Genomic DNA, 21,361 nt, shown 5'->3' on the forward strand with positions numbered 1-21,361 from the left:
CTGTGGTTTCTGAAAAAAATGAACAAATTCATTCATTGATTCACAGATTCATGTAACGTTAACCATTACAAAACAAGTCGTTCTCATTATCTTTCATGCTTTCTCTTACATCACTTTATCTCCCTCTTGAGCCTCTTTGTGTCTACCTCCCTAACTCACTTACCCATGCTCTTTCATATACAAAGTGAGATATATAGACCATTAGATACATGCATACATACCATACATACATACATACAAAAATAAAACGTGAGTATGTTATATGAAAAGAAAGTGAACTAAGAAAATTGGCCCATGGCATGTATTTCAATAGTGAAAGCTAGTAACGATATATTAATTACATTCAAGATAGATTCTTGATTTTTTTTTCCTAATTCTTTTCGTTTCTAGAGGGGGTAGATCAATAGTTTGGTGCTACTTGGTACGATGTCGAAGTAGGAAATGGAATTTTCTAAAGATCAAAAGTTCTCCAAAACTAACCGACCATAAAGTAAAAGACAGACTCATTGTCTTGAGATAAGGGAACAACTGTGGACACCTGTTTCTGGTTAATACGCGTGATCAGTATAGAAATTATCCAAGCATATTTGAATTGATAACAAGTTGGTTTTTATATACATCACTGCTTAGAGCTTCTAGGCCGTAATTCATTTTTAAGGCTTAAAAAGATACGAGTACTGGGAGTCAATACGTTCGACTAAATTCTTCAAGGCAATACCTCAGCATTGCCGCTGACTGGAAGAAGTGAAAGATAAAACACACACACATACACACAAATACACACACACACAAACACATATGCATGTATAAATTAAAAAATCTTACAGAAGCATAACAAACTAAAATATTAGAAAAACATAACAGACAGAAAATTTCGAAGCTTATTCCTCATCAGCCGATGTCCAAAAGACCATTACCATCTCGGGGCCTTTGTGTGTGGCTGTGTGTGTGTGTGTGTGTATGTGTGTGTGTGTGTGTGTGTGTGCGTGCGTGCGTGCGATTGTGCATTTGTAAATGTCTAGATGATATGAGAGATCGTGCTTTCAGCACCTACTTCTGTAAAGCCGATGTATGTGTGTGTGTGTGTGTGCGTGCGTGTGTGTGTGTGTGCGTGCGTGTGTGTGTGTGTGTGTGTCCTTGGGAAATATTCGAACCCTTAAGAAAGTGATTCACTCCATTTTATCACGGAGAAAATTTGTGTGTGTATAAAAATAGGCGTAAAATCAGCAACTCCATTCGAAGCGCTCTCTAACCAGACTGATACATGCATGCATTTTGGAGTGGTTATCTTCTCTGCAGCATCAAATATCGGAAAACGGAACGCTACGTACTGACAAGAGATGAATATCTTTTATTGCACGATTCTTGTGATAGTAGTTGCGCTATTTGGTGGTTCTCCATGCATGAAATACAGCGTAGAATTGCTAAGCAGTGATATGTACAAATATAAACTTGATACGAGTTCAATTCTACTTGGGACATAATCGTACCTGTAAGAAAGCAATAGGAATTTACTATATTTTCTCCTGGAGAAAAATCCTTGCAGTAGAAAAAGAGGTGTAAACATACCAAGAGGGTTCGTTCGTCTCTATGATACGAGTTCGTCTCTATGATCCGAGTTCGTCTCTATGATCCGAGCTCGTATCTATGATGTGCTGAGGATGACTTTGCCCTTCATCATTTCGGTGTCAATAAAATAAGTACCAGTTTCGCATGGGATCAATGTAATCGACTAACCCTCTTCCCCAAAACTGCTGACCTTCTGCGAAATTTTAAATCGTTGTCATTATTATTGATGTTGTTGTTGTTGTTGTTATTGTTATTATTAATTTAAGGGGACGAGCTGGCAGATTCGTTAGCACGCTGGTTGAAATGCTTAGCGGTATTTCGCCCGTCGCTACGTTCTGAGTTCAAATTCCGCCGAGGTCGACTTTACCTTTCATTCATTCGGGTTCAAGAAAATAAGTACTAGTTGAACATTGGGCTCGATGTAATTGACTTATCCCTCCCCGCAAATTGCAACCCCCGAGGAAAAATTTGAAACCATTACTATTATCATTATTGGTGGTGGTGGTGATAGTAGTAGTAGTAGTAGTAGTAGTAGTAGTAGTAGTAGTGGTGGTGGTGGTGGTAGTAGTAGTAGTAGTAGTAGTAGTAGAAGTAGTAGTAGTAGTAGTAGGTCATTGTAGCTTTGTCACATGCGAGTTCTTCCATGTTTCACCCAGAGACTTCTAGTAATAACAAGTTAAGCGTTTTACTATGGGTTGTACTTATTATTACTAATGATATAGTGTATATGAAAGAAATTTGTAATATTTCAATTTCGATATAACTTTAAGAGAATCCAATAATTTCTAGTTGACAATATTTTAATTAGAATGTGGGCAGTACTCGCAAGAACAGTCTTTTACAGTCCTAATGTGTTGCAATTTCCTGGTATTTGTCCATTGTCTTAAAGAGCGCCTTTTGGTATTGTCTCCAACACTCCGATCATTATTATTATTGTTATTGTCATTATTATTATAATTAAGGCGGCGAGCTGGCAGAAACGCTAGCACGACGGGCGAAAGGCGTAGCCGTATTTCGTCCGGCGTCACGTTCCGAGTTCAAGTTCCGCCGAGGTCGACTTTACCTTTCATCCATTCGGGGTCGATAAATTAAGTACCAGTTACGCACTGGGGTCGATATAATCGACTTAATCCGTTTGTCTGTCCTTGTTTGTCCCTTCTGTGTGTAGCCACTTGTGGGCATTAAAGAAATAGATATTTCGTCTGGCTGCACGTTCTGAGTTCAAATTCCGCCGAGGCTGACCTTGCCTTTCATCCTTCGTGATCGATAACATAAATACCAGTTGAACACTGGGGCCGATGTAATTAACTATCACACTCTCCCAAATTTCAGTCCTTGTACCTATTATTATTATTATTATTGTTATTGTTATTGTTGTTGTTGTTGTTGTTGTGGTGGTGGTGGTGGTGGTGGTGGTTTCGTCATAATCGTTGTGAGCTGACTGAAACGTTAGCATGCTGGACAAAATATTCAATTGCATACCTTTTGGCTTTATGTTCTGAGGTCAAACTCCGCCCATGTTGATTTTGCCTTTCATATTTTCGGGGTCAACAAAATAAGCACAAGTGAACACTTGCACTTAGATCAATGTAATGGTGTATCTCTCACCAAAAATAATTAGAAAAGGTGATTAATGTTATTATTCATGAGAGCAGGTGTATCGAGACGAACGAAAATATCATTAAAATTTGATGAACATGTCGCCGAGATAGAATTCTAATTCTGAAATGATATATAGATCATATTTCCTTGAACTCAAACAGCTAATTGATTAATAAAGTCTACTATTTTAATGAAGTGGAGGAACATTGCCGGATTCGCGGTCGAGGGAACGCGGGTTCGAATCTCAGACGGGGTGATGTATGTGTTTTTGAGCGAAACACCTAAGCTCCACGCGGCTCTGGCAGAAAGTAATGGCGAACTTCTGGTGACTCTTTCGCCACCACTTTCTCTCACTCTTTCCTCCTGCATCTTGCAGCTCACCTGCGACGGACCGGCGTCTCGTCCAGGTGGGGAAGCTATACGCCAAGTAAACCGGGAAACTGGCCCTATGCTCCACAAGGGGAAAAAGAAAGAAGAAGAAGAAGACTATTTTAATGAGAGTATATGTGTGCATGTACATGTGTAGATCATCAAAAGACTCTGAAATGCGCACCCTTGGGAAGAATGGATTTGATTTTCGAAATCTTCGTCCCAAATAAATGGTTGCCGGTAAATAGTAATAAAAAGAGATAATTTGATAGACAAGTAACTCAACTTTCAGATCGCTAAATCTCATTCTCTGTATCTGCCTCTCTCACTCTCTCCCTTCATATCTCTCTATCTCCCTGTCTTTTACGCTTTTCTCCTCTCTATATATATTTACTATAATTTCTATCACTCTCTCTCTGTATATGTATATCTCTCGCGCTTCTCTCTCTTGGATGTGACATATAATTACTCTTACTCTCTCTTTGACTTGTTTCAGTCGTCTGACTGCGACCTTGCTGCAGCACCGCTTTTAGTCGAGCAATCGACCATTGGACTTATTCTTTGGAAACCTAGTACTTATTCTATCAGTCTCTTTTGCCGAACCTCTAAGTTATGGGTACGTAAACGCACCACCATCTGTCGTTAAGCGATGGTGGGGAGGGGGACAAACACAGACGTACAAACATATACAAACATACATATATATGTGTATATACGTATATACGACGGGCCTCTTTCAGTTTCCGTCTACCAAATCCACTGACAAGGCTTTGGTCGGCCCGAGGCTATAGTAGAAGACACTTGCCCAAGAAGCCACGCAGTGGGACTGAACCCAGAACCATGTGATTGATAATCAAGCACTTACCTCTCAGCCACTCCTGTGCCTAATTGTTTACATTTTGTTTAAAACTTCATCGTTGTAATTTTTTTTATCTACATTTTGTGATAGAGTATCACGCAGAAAACAACAGTATTCAATCTTATTTTCTGATTAAGTAAAAATTATCAAACTTTAAATCTTTGTAACCTTTTTCGAAAGATTTCTGAGATAAATGAATCCCAAAATCCGACGCAGCGTAAAAGATTACATCAATATACCAAATTTGAAAATTTTCACTACATTTTAAAATTTCTCTATCTGTAACAGTTACGGAAAGGATTACCTCTCCCCCAACTCCCTCTCTATCTATTCGTCTCTCCCTCTCTCTATCTATCTAGCTAACTGGCTATCTGTATATATCTCTCTATATTTCTCTCTCTCTCTCTCTCTCTCTCTCCTCTCTCTCTCTCTCTCTCTTTACTCTTTTCTCATTGTAAATTTGCCCCTTTCTATATATATATATATTTACCACACTCCCTCTTGCTTTTTTTCTGTATGTATATCACTCAGATTGATTGTATATATATTTCTATTTCTATGCGTGTGTGTAGATAGATAGATAGATAGATAGATAGATAGATAGATAGATAGATAGATATACATATATGTATATGTGTGTGCGAGTATGTGTGTGAGTGTATGTGTGTGAGTGTTTATGTGTGTGTCTGTGCGCGTGTGTCACTACGTGTGCATGCGTATGCGTAAAGAATTTCATTAGGGCGACAGAGTCAAAAGACCCTTACAAAACATTAACGGTGAATTCAGATGACAGCCGAACAACAGAGACGATATCCCACTCACAGGAGACGATATCCCATTTTAATTCAAATGACTTTTCAATTCCCAGTGAGACTTTATTTTGCCGTGCCCAATAGTAAGTCACAAGAGCAAACATTTTCGGTAGCCGATTTACACCTTGAAGAGACCTGTTTCGACTATGGTTAGCCTTATGTTGGATATTCAACAGTAGGTATTAAGACAAATATTTATATGCATACATCAAATGGTAAAACGAAAAGATAATCTATCCTGATCAAGAGACGTATCCATCTAGGAAGACACAGTGTGGCACTGAGTAAAATATAATTTTAAATAAGGGCATTATACTCTGATTTAATGCCAGAAAGGACGAGCTACTAAGTATACAAAAAAGTATGGCTTTATCTTGATATTGAAATTTTAGCACCATCTGAGAATAATACGGTAACACACATATAAAAACGCACCTGTCTATAAGTATATATTTGTTATCTGTATGAGTGTAATTTGTGTGTATATATATATGTGTGTGTCTAAATGTGTATTTATATACGTATGTGTTGTGGATGTATGTACGTATACACACACACACACACACACACACACACACATATATATATATATATATATATATACACGCGCGCGCAGAGACATACACTCATATATCCATGTGTGGATGCTATGTATGTGCGTGTTCGTTTGTTTGTATATGTAGTCGAGAATATGTACATTATAGCAAGAGTAAGTAGGTAAAGGAGTGGATAGAAAGACAGAGAGTTGCGTGTCGACAATTAACTTTTCACATTATATCTATAATATTAATCTATTGAAAACAGCTGCAGCTAACTTAACCGATAGCTCTATTATCATCTTCAACAAACCAAACACCACATTGACAAAGCACATTTAAATAAACAGCAAGTATCGAGAACAGGAATCACAACTACAATGGCAACACTACAGAAAAAAAAAATCATAGGTTCACTAACGCACCACTATGCTCTAATAGCATTGTTTTGCTGAGAAGCGTATTGCGCCAAAACAGTATTGCTCTAATTTATTGACAAGTGTGTTGATAGTTCGTATCTTCTCGTCTGCACTTTTATGTACAGAAGAGATAGTTACACTGATGTAATAAAAGCAGTGAGCGTTGAAATTATAATTAGAGATACGTTTGCAGCCGAAAAGGGACAGGAATATTTCAATATATAAAACTAGTACAATTATTTAAGCATGGTGGCTGGGGAGGAATGTAGGGCATGTTTTGATATAATTAATCATTTCAGTGAAGTATAAACCGATTGTTATTATCAAGATAAATGTAAGAGAATTCCTAATACATACACGATATTTTACACCTGCACATAAAATTTAGCATAGTGTATTGAACAGAAATAAAATTCAAAGACGCCATGAACATGAAAAACAATTGTGAAGTTAGTAATCAATAGCTAATTCTACTTAGTTGTTCACTTTATCATCCATCTTAGTCTGGGGTTTTTTTCTACGCTCACGGTTCTTATGAAGTTCAAAGATGAAGGGGATGTAAACAACATATAAATGAAAGCCGAATTCAAAATCTCGTATAAATTAAAAACCTCATCAGTCTAACATCCTAGCTAAAGGTGATATGATATTCGATTACTTATTTAAAAGGTATCAAGCTAAAGTTGTTTTTATTCACTCCTCTGTTTTATGTCGTCACGGACGAAAGATAACAACAAACAAAACTATAGTTTCTGGAGTTTTATATATATATATATATAACTGTGTACATGGGAAGGAGATTGTATTGTTGGCTTCGCAGAAGGTAATTGAATATAAAGATTGGTGACTCGATGAAGATGATCTGGGCTGTACGATGACTGGAGTGAAAGAGGAGGGGAGAAAAACAGTTGGTGTTAAATGGCAGCAGGGGGCAAGGAATAAGAGGGTAAATGGGTGTAGAACTATAATCAGGAATTGGATGGCAAAAAGAATTTAGTTCGAATATTCTAAAATTCAGTCTGAGCAACGTCAAATGGAAGGAGGATGTGAGAAATGTAGAATCTAGTAATAAAATATAAATTTGAGCACAGGACAAAAACAAGGTTCCAGATTTAGTGTAAAAAATAAGATTGAAGTTGAATTACATAGGATTTTCTCTATTTTTATGGAACATAGTGCAAATTAAAAGAAGATAGAGAAGGCTGCCTGTTTTATATATTGGTCGTTTCATGTTACAATCTAAATCAAACACGAAAAGTATATTCTTAAATCTTGCGAAACATTAAAAATCACTTCACTACAGTATGTACGTTAAATATTCTGCTTTTAGAATGCAACCTCAAGTTCCAGTCCGTGTTTCCGAAAAGGTCAATCGTATGCACGCGTGTGTGTATTTGCATTTGGGTTTAATTTAAAACCTGATAATCCTGATATTCTAATCTTGACCGGGTCACCCAACATATGCTGACCACATATAATTACCGTGTTTCATTCGAGGAAATCAAATATGCAATAGGCAAATTATGGACCCATACAGGATCCCAGTGATACAGAGACAGTATCAACCTCACTGATGTCAATAAACAACAAAAAGTTGTCTCTCTCTTTACTGATAAACCTTAAAAGAGTGCATGCGTCTTCATGCTATGAGAGGTTGCCTGTGGTAAAAGACTACCTGAATTAAATCTGAATTCATGAAGAGCGAAATATTCATACCTCTGGTAAAATCAAACAAAGCAATTCTGTATTTATATTGAGCACTCGCACACACAAACAAAGTCTAGAAAGTAACTATCAAATAGATACGTTAAATCATTATGTGTGTTTGTGAATGTATGTGTGTGAGTGTTTGTGAGTGAGTGAGTGTGTGAGTACATAGATTTTGCGAATGTTACTTTCTAACCGACTATATAGATGTTTATGCATATTTTGGCATTTTTCATCATATGCATAATATTTAGAGAAATATAATCAAACTACATAATTCCATTCACGCTCTAACGAAAGCTTAAAATGAAAAATAATATACAGATAATGTATTTGAAATACCAGCAGATGCGGTCTGTGTTTGATATCGCGCAAACGTTTTCGTAACCACCTCGAGCTGTTTCGTTGTAATTCTAATGACAAAGAAAAAAAAAATATTTTATAGATTTTGATCCAACTAGCAACTAGCATTAACTATTAAAACTTGTAATAAACTTAACTAATCTACATCATTTTCTCTAAGGATTCATATTTCTTTCATCCGCTTAATGCTTACGTAACGACGTTGAGTAACAAGATTTATGAAATGAAATGATTAACACTATGAAATATTACGAAAAGAACGTAATCCGCAAGTCTCTCTGAATTCGCAAATATTTTCAAGCACATATAAGATTCTAAATACATGAAAGTGATAATTTACAAGTAACCATTATTGTAATCTGGCGAGGAAACGATGAATCTCCTTTGGGGTTTATAGAACCAACAGTATACATTAAAAGATTGATAAGAAAGTGGAAGGGATTAGTAATATGTGATTTGTTTTAATAGCAAAACACAGATTTCGATGCGTTGCCACTTTGTCACAGATTTGCAAGGGAGTTTGCTGCTATACATTTGTAAAGAAATATGTTGAAATACAGCCGACAGAGACTGAATATGAAATATGCATATAGACTGCGTCAACGTAATATAATAGGCATTGTGATTGATGCATTAAAATTTCGGTTAATGTCACATAAAAAGAAGGATGTACTATGTCATAGGGATAAGTTATTCAGGCAAATTTTGAAGCGTGTATATTATGAAACTTTAATACTTTTAATGGTGATGGTCATATTGTTGGTAATTTCTTATATTTCTTTTACTTGTTTCAGTCATTTGACTGTGGCCATGCTGGAGACCAGCTTTAGTCGAACAAATCGATCCGGGTTTTATTCTTTGTAAACTTAGTACTTATCATATTGGGCTCTTGTGTCAAACCACTAAGTTATAGGGACGTAAACATGCCAAAATCGGTTGTCAAGCGATGATGGAGGACAAACACAGACACACAAATACATACATTCAAAGGTGGTGCTCCAGCATGGCCGCAGTCAAATGACTGAAACAAGTAAAAGAGGAAAATAGTATGCATACACACACACACACACACATATATATATATATAAATATATACGGTGGAGTGCAATGGCCCAGTGGTAACGGCAGCGGATTCGTGGTCGTAGGATCACGGTTTCGATTCACAGACCGGGCGTTGTGAGTGTTTAATGAGCGAAAACACAATAAACTCTGCGAGGCTCCGGCTGAGGGTGGTGGCGAACCATGCTGTATTCTTTCACCACAACTTTCTCTCACTCATTCTTCCTGTTTCTGTTGTACCTGTATTTCAAAGGGTCAGCCTTGTCACGTTCTGTGTGACGCTGAATCTCCCCGAGAACTACGTTAATGATACACGTGTCTGTGGAGTGCTCATCCACTTGCACGTCAATTTCACGAGCAGGCTGTTCAGTTGATCGGATCAACTGGAACTCTCGTCGTCGTAACCGTCTGAGTGCCACGATTTATATACGACGGGCTTCTTTCAGTATGTCTACAAGATCCACTCACAAAGCTTTGATCGGCCAGGGGCTTTAGTAGAAGAGATTTGCCCAAGGTACCACACAACAGGACTGAAGCCAGAACCATGTGGTTGAGAAGCAAGCTTTTTACCACACAGCTACTGCAGTAAGTCTATAAAAAAACTGAAGGTATCGGGATACACGGCATACGAGGTGCATTTAAAAAATATCCGACTTTATTTTTTCCCACCAAAACTAATACCTCGTGGGCAAAATCCATTGGCAAAGAAGTGACACCTTGTTTCCTGAGTGTAATATATATATATATATATATATATATATATATATATATATATATATATTATATATATATATATATATTTAGTGAAGGGAAGAAATGGAGCCGAACGAAGATTCTACAAAATTCCCTTTTATTATTTTCTACACATGTTTCAAAGGCTGCAAATTCCCAAATTCGGATTGAATGAGGAGACCATTCTGCAGCTTTCTCTTCAGGAAAATCCAGGAATTTAAAATCTCAAAACAAATGCACAGCAAGCTTTTCGAACAAAACGCTCCCTAGGAGCCCATGGTAAAAACGGCTCCATTTCTTCCCTTCACTAAATATATAAAACTTCAATTATCCGCGCTAAAGCACGGGGGCGAAACCCCATGGTCGTAACTTCAACCGTGTCTTTTCTGGTGTGATTTTTGCTACACAGGTATCGGTTAAATTTTGAATAATCCGTAACAAGATAATTCATTTATCCATTTCATTAAATATATATATATATATATATAACGTTTCGGATTCATTCCTTCTTCAGGGAGCAAGTTTCGCCAGGGGGCACACGCGCACACACACACACACACGCGCGCACACAAACACACGCACACACATATATACACAAGCACACACACACACAAACACACACACACACACATATATATATATATATATATATATATACAGTGTACTGTTCCGTGATGGTGACATCAACAAAAAAAGTATTTAATCTGGTGAGAGATAGAGATTATTTAATGAACACAATATAAGTTTTTATGTCCTTCTATTAGTCTCATGCGAGGCAATTACTTTTTTTTATCTTGTTATGCTACGTGGGCAGTGCTTCAAGATTGATCTGAGATACCATACGTGTTAAAACCTACTGCCTGGCATGCTTTCCTCTCATAAAATTAATAATAACACATAAAACATATTGTATTCTATTAAATAATACAAAATGCATGTTTGTTTGTATGTGTGCGTGTGTGTGTAAGTGTCTGTGTACATATATGTGTGTGTGTGTATACGTATATATATATGTGTGTATGTGTGTATGACTATATATATAAATATATTCTTTTATTCTTTCACTTGTTTCAGTCATAAGACTGCGGCCATGCTGGAGTACCGCTTTTAGTCGACCACATCGACCCCAGGATTTATTCTTTGTAGGCCTAGTACTTATTCTATCGGCCCCTTTTGCGGAACCGCTAAGTTACGGTGAAGTAAACACACCACCATCTGTCGTCAAGCGTTGTTGGGGCAGGGGCAAACACAGACGCACAAACACACATACAGACACGCACATATCTATCTATCTATCTATCTATCTATATATATATATATATATATATATATATATATATATATATATGCGACGGGCTTCTTTCAGTTTCCGTCTACCAGATCCAATCACAAGCTACTTACCTTACAGACACAGTAACGTCTTCAACTATATATATACATATATATATATATATATATAAAATTAATTAAGGGTAGAAATTGATATTTATCAATTAAAACCAGTGGTCTAGCATATTAAAAAAGAATCCGAAGATTAAAATATTTATATATACCAATTAAGGACTGAACACGAAAAGTGGAATGTTACAGTTATCCTTGCGGATAATAATAACCGAGACTGATCAGTACATGGGTAATTATTTTATTTCGTATATTTTCACTTGTTTATTGCTTTGGTTTCGTGCTGAGTTTGATTTGAGAACATAATCTTTGTGGAGAATAGCGATTTGACGTCTATATCTAGCATGTTGAGTGTCCACTTTTTGTGTTCAGTCCTTAATTGGTGTATATATATATATATATATATATATATATATATATAATTTTCAAGATCTGACAAGATCAAGGTATTTAAATATCAAAGATATGTAGGTGAAGTCGGGGATACCGCATTTGTGCACTAACAATTTGTGTTGATGCTCACGTACTTACTAAAGTAAATACGGATTTGTGCCTCTATTCCCGCAAACATTCACATGTTTTGACCAAATACATAACGTATACGTAAAGTCACATATACATACAGTCCTTTAGGTTAGTGTCTGAAGTGTTAGGCTTGTGATCCTAAAATAGTGAGTTCCTTATGATATTCCTAGAGCAAGGTATTTAATTTCAAATTACTTCAGAATACTTTGATGAAAAGAATTACAGACTGTTTGGTAGAGCAGCTCTCTCTCTCTCTCTCTTGCTCTCTCTCTTTCTCTCTCTCTCTCTCGCCTTTCCCTTTCTCTGTCGGTCTTTCTCTCTGTCTCTCTGTATCTCTCCCTCTCTCCTTCCCCTTTCTCTATCGGTCTTTCTCTCGCTCTCTCTCTCTATCTGTCTATCTATCTATCTCTGTCTCCCTCTCAATATCCATCTTTCCTGCTCTACAACTTTGATGTTCCACTAAATCAGGGGCCGAGAAGTTACCTGCATCTGCTTTAAGACACCTACACTTACAGCGAATACGTGATGCAAGCTACCAGCTCATACTCAACTGCAAGTGATGGCTAAGTATACCCTAACTTGCAGACATATTCTATGCGCTGACTACTATAAAAATTATTACTTTTCCGAGTTGATTGCCTCGTTATATGTATAGTAGATGATTTTTTTTTCAAGATGTTTTAGCTGTAATCCATTATATCTAGAAAATGGCTGCTGATTTTAATGCTATGTTGGAACCAGCTTCACATTCTGAAGTCAAATGTAATTATTGCAAAGTTGTATTCATGGAAGCTACATTCGTCCCCATCAAATGACACTGGTTACACAATATTCATCTAAATGTGTCGCTTGCCGTCAATCCATCGTCTTTTTAATTTTTTAATATTGATATTTAATTACATCGGAAAGGCATACAATACACGAAAGATTCTAGAGGATAATATCGATTATAAAGAGATCAATATTTACTTGGTCTTTACATTTTTTTTCGTCTCCGAAACAATCTAAGGCAAAGTCGACCACAGACAAATTTGAACGCAAACAGAATTTTATACAACTGAATACCACAGTTAATTTTCTCTTTTACTCCACCGATCTCTCATTCTCCAGTATTAACCATTATACATTTCTTTCCCAAGCATTTCGTCAACATCGAAGTGGCTTATAATTTTTCTACAAGGGATATTAGGTTTCTTTATCTACAAGCCCAAATATTTTACAGGGGTAAGGAAATCAATATCACATTTGAGACTGATATTTCATAAATTAGAAAGGCAATATTTTTTTGCTAGATAAACTTTAATAATATTTGAAACGTTTATATTACTTTTTTTTTATAATTAACTTTCCTCCATATTTTTTTCTCTTTCGCTTTAGATCCTTAGAGGTAATGGCGTTGCTACATAAATTAAATAAGTTGAAAGTAAGTTTTCCTTTTATCGTAAAAAAAGATAACTGAAACTTTTAATTAACATTCTAAAACACTAGTGCGAATTATGATATGATCGTAGATTAAATGTGAGTTCAAATATGATTAACTATATGTTATTGAATGATAGTGGACATATAGGATATACACAAAATCATATGAACATGTATATGTGTGTTCGCATGTATGTGTATGTATAGTGTTAATTGTGCATATATAAAGCGTTGTGGATGTGTGTGCGTGTAAATATGTGTACACTTATTCTTTGAATATGTTTATGTTGTACGCGAGTAGAAGTAATTCTAGATATGGACAAGAACAAAAAGCAAAAAAAAAACACACATTTCCTTCCTAATTTACCCTATACAAATCTGCGTATTAGATATCTAAATTAAGTTATTTTTTACTTCAATTAATTAGCATAGTTAATTAATATTGTTATCACCATCAAATATACATAGAGACATTGTGGCTAATATCGTGATTAAATTCTACCCTCTTAACTTTTTGAATACTGCCTATTCATTTTGTAATTTATGTATTGTTTTTAATGCTTCAAAACAGAATTAATTAAAATATGTTTATCTGCAAAAAAAGTTTCTCAGTCAAACTTCATAAGACTGAACTTCATCAAAAAAGTTTAATATTAGTTGATTAAAGAAGTATATTTGTTCTTTATTATGTGTTTTCCAATATGTATGAAAAACCATATTTTCTTTTATTAGCTTGTACATTTTTAATATTTATTCATCCAGGATTTTGGTGCAAGTAAATGTATACATCAGGCAATGTGTTGACAGTACCGTACAGGAAAAGATGCATTCCAGTATTTAGTCACTCCTCTTTACGCTTAGATTTCAAATCCCGATGTGATGAACATCACATTTCTGTCTTTCTTTGCACAGCTCGATAAAGCACTATCAAAATCAGAAGCTCAATTTAATCGACTAAAACTAGTATCTCCCAGACATATTGCGAACATGCAAGATAACTGAGAATCCGGAATAAATCTTATCGCCCGAACGGCCAACATGTTCGTATCGGAAGCAATGATTCCTTGGAATACTAGCTCTGATAGGCAACCACTGTAATTAATGATGCATCTGTTATCGTGCACTGGGAATGATCATCAAGAAACGGATAAAGTGAAATAAAACTCATTTAGAAATGCACACCTTAATTATATCTGATAGTGACAATTACATCTTTTAGACATAAATGTTTGAGTATGGCATAATTAAAAGTTAATATCGTACTGTATCTTTGTTGCAATTACTGTTGCTATAACTGCAGAGAGCTGGCTTAATCGTTAGCGCGCCGGACAAAACGCTTAGCAGGATTTCGCCCGTCTATACGTTTTGAGTTCAAATTCCGTCGAGGTAGACTTTGCCGCCTATCCCTTCGGATTCCGATAAAAAAAAAGAGCCCGTTGCGCACTGAAGTCAATGTAACTAACTTAAACTCTCTACTACAATTTTAGGCCTCATGCCTTTAGTGCATGTTATGAAATGACAACTAGAACCGTGTGGCCGACGGAACAATTATGCGATATATATTTCGATTATCATACCTCTGTGTTAAAATTACAGCAAGGCTAATTTTGTCTTCCACCCCTGCAGTAACAATGAAATAAAGTACCATTCATTCAGGGCTATCAAATTCTCAAAATTACTGAACTCTGTGCCCCCATTAGAACCTATTATACCTGATGTTATACTATTACCAGTTATTACTTTCGCTACTAGTGCGCTAGTTTGACAGAATAGAGAGTCAAATAAAATGACTTACAGAGTGTTTCTTTACGGTTTTTCTTCCCGCTCGACATTGTGCGTTCAAATTCCGCCGAGGTCGACTTTGTCGCTCAGCCTTTCCGGGTCGATAAAATAAATACTAGTTGAGCACTCTGGTGTATGTAATCGACTACCACCACCAAAATTTCAAACTCTGTGACTATAATTGAATGTATTATTCTGAGTTCAACTTTCCAAAACTCGACTTGCCTTTCATTTTTCCAGGATTCATGTAATAAGATACAAATCAATTATTTCAGTCACTTTAATCGAGGAACCCTCTCTCAGATGTTTCGATTTGTGCCTATGTTCCAAACAATTATTATTTATGATATTGAAAAGAGGGAATCATTGAGGTATTTATTCTGATTTTGTATGATCTGAGCTTAAATACCACCGAGGCTTACTGACATACCTTCGGTGCTGAAACAATAAGTATCAGGGAAGCACTGCGTTCGATACAACCCCGAAATTTAGGGCCTCTCACCTATTGTAGGTAGGATTGTTGCTATTGGAAAGGGAGTTGAATAACAAAATCGTTAATGCGTTAGATAAAAATTCATTCTGGTATATATTTATGATCTAAGTTCAAATCCTACAGAGGATTATGATGTCTCCCCTAAAATGTCTGGTGTTGTACCTTTAAGAAATACTTCATAATATTATTACTAGCATTAATGCAAAATCGGATAAAATGACTTGTGCTATTTCAATTGCCTTCTAGTTACATTTTATTCCAATGACATTCCGTTTGGTCTTGCATTTCTTTCATTTTGGTTCTATAAAATGAATTCCAGTATTCATTTACTGACAATGTGTCGTCTTATCCATTTATTACAAACCATTAGTGTTCAAAGAAAAAGCATTTGTAGATAGTTCAGTGAGTCATCTCACTGTTCATTTATTTCTTTTTTCCTATATGGTTCTACATATAAGCTAAATATCCAGTAATTAGAAATTATTTCTTATGTCGCTTTGAGCATTATATTTAGCTTCGTACTCACACTGTCAATGTTCCAAGCACCTTCAATAATTTTAATTGATTATTGGTGCCTGTAACTCCGATTTAAACTGCTATCATACGACATCTCGTATATATTATTACTATTTTAGGCAAAGGTAGAGCGACAAGCTAACGGAATCGTTAGCATCGCAGACAAAATGCATCGTGGCATTTCTTCCAAATTTACGTTCAGTGTTCAAATTCCACCAAGGTCGATTCTGCCTTTTGTCTTTCGGGGTCGATATAATGAGTATCAATTGGTGACTGGTGTTGATGTAATCGACTTCCTCGCACCAAAAATAAAATTTAGATTTTTGTGCCTGTAGTTGAAAGTATTACTTCTATGCCAAACTCACGAATTGAAAAGCAACACGTATGATGTTTGTTAGTCCTCTGGTTCTGATAAATTCTGCCAATTCGTGATGTTAAAATATACAGTGGATTCTCTTGGATATCCAAGAACGGGTGGACCATGCAGTGCTTCGGAGAGGTCTCACACAGTTTCTGTCACTCTAATTTCATTCACATTGTTGGATAGGATCAAACCTATAGTAAAAAGAGTTCTAAAAATTAAAACGAATCTGTCGAGTTATCGAAAGTAGACTTTAGAGAATGCAAAATGAAAATATTAAGAACATAGCCCCATAGTTTCTCATATTTCCCAGAACAAAATGCAGGTTGTAAAATTCATAAATACTACCATACTTCTTAATTATATAATGCAATCCGAGAGTATTCGGTAAGTTTTACCTGTACAGTATCTATTTTCTACACGACCTTATCTCTCATCAAAATCTTAGTTGTGGAAATGAGCTACTAGCCATCAAAGTTTTTGTCTACCATCCTATTGATGAAGCAGCAATTTTCAAGTCTCTTATCTAACCAATTTTATTTCAGCTAAATAATAATTTTTTATGGCTCATGTTGTAGCTTTAACAATTTATGTTTCTTTCCCTTTCAATTATTCTGAAAACTCTATAGAACAGACAAAATGTCTAAAATATTAAGGAATACTGAAAGAAAAATATGGAATAGAGTATTCCCTTAAATACAATTGGCAAAATATGTTTCATCGATATGCTCACATCAATAAAATATATCGTATAATCATATTTCTCATTCAAATATGGAAATTAATAATATAACCACAGAACAACAAAAATGAAAAGAGAAACTTGAAATATATATATATATGTTTGTATGTTTACATGTGTGTGAGTGTATGCCTCTGGGGTCCAGATAAGAAATGAAGAAACCATACAATTAAGCTGAAACTAAAACAAAAATATATACTAAAGCTGCAGTTGCCAGGAATATGGATAGTTCATTTATGAAGCAAAATATGAAGTTCAAAGTGATATAAAGAATATTTTATGTAGCCATCTCTTGATACAATATAAGTAGCCATGTAAGGGAGAAAAAAAATGAAATATAATTCTGAATTACATCCAAAGAAATGGATGTTAGTAAGTTTTATTACATATATAAAATTCTTATTTTGATAATGGTTGATAGGTTGAAACAGACGTCATGTCTCATTTACCGTTTCTTCTTTATACTCTCACAAAAGGACGTCTGTTTTAACGTTATGAAGCGTAACTGTTCTGGAACGTGACTGAAATGCAAATTAAAAATTATTATTTACAGGAATATGGTATCTAGGTATTGAAAAACCTAGACTTTGTTAACCTTGCAACAAAAAATAATATTTGGTTATGATAATGGTGTTATGAAGTGCAAGACGAAATGCTGTTGTTAATGTCATTGATATTGTTGTTGTTCTGCTGCACTGGTAGAAGTGTATATACATGTGTATGTGTGTGTGTGTGTGTGTTTGTTTCATATACATGGTGGGTTGAACGATAAGTATTGCTTTCTTCTTCCTTCTTGAATTAGTGCTGATTTATATTTTGGCTTGATTTTTTTATTCTAAAATTATATATTTTATTAGATCATTTAAATTTTAAAAAAAACGGAAAGAGGGATGAGAAAGGAAAATAAAGAAAAGGATACACAGGTGGGAGTAGAGCAGTGGAAGATGGGGATAGGGGGATGGGCCACATATCCCAGAACAAACTGAGTGCTCAGCCGCGCCCCGCAATAATGACCACGGTGGCGTTGCCGCAATGTTTGCAGTGGAATTTGTGATTGGCGACCTCATGATACTAATATTCTTCCAGCTACACACACACACATACATACTGGCCCCACATCTTATCGTCATTTGCCAATGTCTCCTCTCTCCCACTTTTTGTATTTCTGTTAGTCGCCTACTTTCTATACCTTTGTTATTTTATCACGTGACTTTCTGTCGCTCAAACTGCTGGTTTCCACTTTCAGCCTCCTTATCTACTTTTATGTTACGTACCTCCCCTTTCTTTATCTCTCTCTCTCTCGCCTTTTCTGTCCCTCTACCTCATTCTTTCTCTCTCTTTCCTACTCTCTCTTTCACTTCTCTTGCTAATTCCCAATGATCAAGTTGTTTGGTGATATTGAGCTACAGAACACAGTTGTGGAAATGTTTCACTTTATGTAATATAAAATTCTTATTGATATCCGAAAGATATTCCCCTGAAATTTACTAGTCGGTCACAGACGTTCTGCTTTAGGTCTGTAAAAGTTCTACTCTATATAGAAATAATATGTAATTTCCTATCGAAATTCCGTAAATTAAAGACAATCTTCAGAAACATAATTACAGTACAAAACCACCGGTACACCTCCTAACGAACTTTCCGACACTGGTGTGTAGAATAAAATATGCCACAGTTAAGCTATTTCTGAAAGTACTAATATTTCAAATGATATTACCATAGACGCCAACATTTACTTGACGTTCTATTTGATAAATTCACTAAATTTAAATAAGAAATAACAGTCTTATATATCAAGTGGTTTCAGCTATTATCATTTGACATTCTCTCAACACGTGTATTTAAAAGCGAAATCACTTCGCAGAGTAAAATTCTGTTCTACAATTCAATGAAAAGAGCTTTATAAAGCAGTTTTGTATGAATGGCGTGAAACGCAACGGTACTTGCTAAATGTGCAGTGGTATATAGATTTCTACATTCAAGTTCAAGTTGCATTGAATCTGTTGGTAAAATAATTAGAAATGAAGAATTCATATATAATAAACACCCACAATTTATCAATCAATTTCCATTTGTGTGGAGATTATTTGATTTTATAAGTTAATATAAAACAGAATGAAAGATTTAATAATTTTACTTCTATGATCGGAATGGTGAAAGTAATATGACAATTATAGGAATAGAATGAACGTTACAAAAACACTTTTTAGAAACTAAGTGCAATAAAGTGTTTTCTTAAATACTCAAAAGAATGAAAAAATGTGTGTAAGTAAAAACGATACGCAGTTAACTGAATATATTCACAGTATCAAAATATTTTGCTATAATATATATAAAAAAAAAGCATTACGCCATCTATAAAATTAAATTTAGTTGATACATGAAAGAAACCCATCAATTTTAATATGTATGCAATAATAAGGTTTTCAAAGACTGCTTCATTATAAAGGTAGATATGATAGGATCTGTAGACTAACAAAAGTTGCTTTAAATTGAAAAGAAACTTAGAAATATATTGAAGGTCTACTGAATTCTTCAGATTTTAGAATAACTACACGAATACTAAATATGTAAACGTTGTCGGTTTATAAGTTTATTTTGACTTATATGTCGTTATAAAAAGGATTGTTGCACGCTGGAAAAAATATCAGGCTCGATTATTGTATAGCACACACACACACATACTCACTCCTACACAGCTATACTCACGCACCCCGTATATGTATGTAAGTATATATGACTATATGTGTGTGAGTGTGTGCGTATGTATATATGTATGTATGTGTATATATGTGTGTATGTGTGTGTGTGCATACAGAAAGAAAGAGATAGAGAGACAGATAGATATATACATACATAGATCATGAAAAATAATGTGTTTGCATGCATAAATTGTAAATAAATTTACACGATTATTTTTAATTAAAAATACATTTATTCTCGCTATTCTCCTTGTATTACGACCCAGAATACAACTTATTGCGTTGACGGCAATAGCCTGTGTGTAGATAAATACTAGATAAGGTTATTTGTTTCATATACTGTCTAAAAGTGCCTTATGACCGCATGATGAGAAGATCCTTGTTAGTATTGATCCTACTGCACGGCACCGTAGCCAAGTCTCATTTCTACTAGTCCTTGTTCAATGTATACATTTTAAGAGAAACTGTGAAGACTGGAATTCTATACATGTCGATTGCACCTATTATTCCTAAGGTACAAACTTGTAACACTATTTCACTGATTGCGCTTAAGGAAAAGGCGTACCGGCCAATCGAATCCTCAGCTACTTACATGTTAAATCGAATCAGCGATAAATTACTTTAATAGAGTAACAGAATCCTCATAATCCAGCGACGGAGATCCCATATCACAAGACTATGAAGTTAAGCTATATGACTTTCGCGGCAAAAGAAACAAATATGGCAGTTAAGATGAACCAGAATAACGAAGCGAACATTTTTAAGATGTTTAACGTGTCTTTCTTCAGAGGTGTTCCTGTAGTTAATTCACTAGTAAGTAGACATAATTTGGGATAATTATTTATTTAGCGCTTTCATCTCATTCCAGAGATTTATCGTGAATGATTTCATGACAGAAAAATTTATGCTTTTTTTTATAGATATGAGAGCTAGTTGAAAAAAATCTGCAGATGACTTGGGGAGAGAATGTTCTTTGTTAATTTGAATCTATATGTGTGTGTGTGTATGTATGTGCATGTATGTGTGTGTATGCATGTGTGTGATGAATTTTCGAAGGCTTTATTAGAGGGAGAAAAAGGAAAACGAAAGTAAGAGTGAGTGAAAGGATGAAATATATATATGTACGTGTGCGTGAGTGCCTACATCTGAAGAAAACATCATGCAACACGTTCCTTGTCTTCCAAGTACGCCGAGATATAGTTTTCCAAGTACGCCGAAATATGTGACACATAATATTATTTTTCACTTTGTGAAAGTCCTTCACATTCGAATGGTTGAACAATTGTTTTAATATTCAATCTCAAAGTAGCTTCTATCCAGAGGAAAATTAGCTTAGTATCAGCTGGTGAGATATTTTCTCTAAGATGGTCAGTTTCCTTCCGTAATTCGT

The 21,361-nt window shown here is 35.3% G+C and overlaps 1 protein-coding gene across 3 annotated transcripts in view; it reads left to right on the forward strand.

Moving 5' to 3' along the window:
* The window catches only part of LOC115215754 (neuronal acetylcholine receptor subunit alpha-3-like), a 784,372-nt gene that overhangs the window by 231,294 nt on the left and 531,717 nt on the right, over positions 1–21,361 (forward strand). Inside the window, exon 3 of one of the 3 annotated variants that reach the window (XM_036505995.1) lies at positions 13,331–13,376. The exons of the other annotated variants lie outside the window; for them this stretch is intronic. The gene's annotated coding sequence lies outside the window, so the exon portion shown is untranslated. The remainder of the gene's footprint in view (positions 1–13,330; positions 13,377–21,361) is intronic. 3 annotated transcript variants of the gene reach the window in all.

This window comes from Octopus sinensis, linkage group LG9 (genome assembly GCF_006345805.1).
Source record: "Octopus sinensis linkage group LG9, ASM634580v1, whole genome shotgun sequence".
Lineage (NCBI taxonomy): Eukaryota > Metazoa > Mollusca > Cephalopoda > Octopoda > Octopodidae > Octopus > Octopus sinensis.